The 1,592-nt window shown below is 43.2% G+C and overlaps 1 pseudogene across 1 annotated transcript; it reads left to right on the top strand.

Moving 5' to 3' along the window:
- The first annotated feature begins 233 nt into the window (after nt 1-233).
- LOC105506046 lies at nt 234-835 on the top strand (annotated as a pseudogene). The gene has a single exon (XR_001000910.1). The product of XR_001000910.1 is annotated as a mitochondrial import receptor subunit TOM6 homolog pseudogene (transcript).
- Nucleotides 836-1,592: the final 757 nt, after the last annotated feature.

Here is a 1,592-nt window from a genome sequence, read left to right as displayed (position 1 = left end):
TGGCACGCGCCTACAATCCCAGCTACTTGGGAGGCTAAGGCAGGGGAGGCTGAGGCAGGAGAATGGCTTGAACCTGGGAGGCAGAGGTTTCAGTGAGCCCAGATCATGCCACTGCACTCTAGCCTGGGCGACAGAGTGAGACTCCATCTAAAAAAATAATATTAATTATTATTATTGACACCACTTCTACCTAAACTCTTTCAGAAAATAGAAGAGAATATTGCTTGGGTTCCTCCACTGAGGCCCATGCAAAGCTGCCTGCTATGGCTTCCAGCGGGGTTCCGGTGAGCGCTGCTGGCTGGGCTAATGAAACTCCCGAAATAGTGGACAACGTGGGAGATTGGCTTCGGGGCATCTACCGCTTTGCCACTGATAGGAATGACTTCCGGAGGAACTTGATACTAAATTTGGGACTCTTTGCTGCGGGAGTTTGGCTGGCCAGGAACTTGAGTGACATTGACCTCATGGCACCTCAGCCAGGGGTGTAGCCAAGTAGACAAATGCAATCCTGTGCTGAACCCGAACCTTCCAAAAAACAGCCTACAATCTGTGACCACCACAAAATGTGCCCTGATGGCAGCTGAAGTTTGATTCAGATGGGCACTTTTCTTCCCGCTCCCTGCCTAGTTTCCTTTTGTTCCCTGAGTCCACGCAGAATTCCATTCTCTGGTCAGCAGACAGGCTTAAGCTCAAGTGTTGCCTCTGTTCTATAAAGTTCTGTACATAGTTCCCAAGCTTCTGCAGGGGGTGATCTTTGCTCTTGTCCTGAGAAATAACAGTGCTGTTTTAATAAACATTTGAAATAAATACCGCACACAAAGGCAAAAAAAAAAAAGGAAGAGAACATTGCTCAATTATTTTAAGTTAGTATTTACTGTGACACCAAAACCAAAGAAAACACACACAAAACAGGAGAAAATTGCCAACCAATACACATCATAAAGATGCAAAATCCTTAACAAAATATTAGCAAATATAATTAATCAATATATAAGAATTACACAACATGACAAAGTGGGGTTTATTCCAAGGATGCATAGCTGATTGATATTTGAAAATTAATCAATGTAGTCTACTATATTAAAAGGTTAAAAAAAAAGAATCATGTCAATTAATTTCAGAAAAACAGCATTTGACAAAATTCAACACCAATTCATAATAAAATTCAGATAAAATAGGCATATGGAGAGAATTTCCTCAATTTGATTTAAAAAACTGCCAAAAAATTACAGTTAACACTATAAAGTGCTGGGATTACAGGTGTGAGCCACTGCACCAGGCCTTCTTTCTTTCTTTTTTTTTTTGTTTTCGAGACAGAGTCTCAGTCTACTGCCCAGGATGGAATGCAGTGGTGTGATCACGGTTCACTGTAACCTTGACTTCCATGGGCTCAGGTGATCCTCCTATCTCAGCTTTCCGAGTAGCTGGGCCTATAGGTGCATGCCACCACTCCCAGCTAATTTTTTGTAGATAGGGGTTTTGCCATGTTGCCCAGGCAGGTTTCAAACTCCTGGGCTCAAGTGATTCCTCTGCCTCGGCCTCCCAAAGTGCTAGGATTACAGGCATGAGTCACCATGCCCAGGCCTTGAATG

The sequence above is a fragment of the Colobus angolensis genome, unplaced genomic scaffold (assembly GCF_000951035.1).
Source record: "Colobus angolensis palliatus isolate OR3802 unplaced genomic scaffold, Cang.pa_1.0 Scaffold1, whole genome shotgun sequence".
NCBI classification, from domain to species: domain Eukaryota; kingdom Metazoa; phylum Chordata; class Mammalia; order Primates; family Cercopithecidae; genus Colobus; species Colobus angolensis.
Note: the sequence above shows the minus strand (reverse complement) of the source record. Positions and strands in the feature narration are given on the sequence as shown.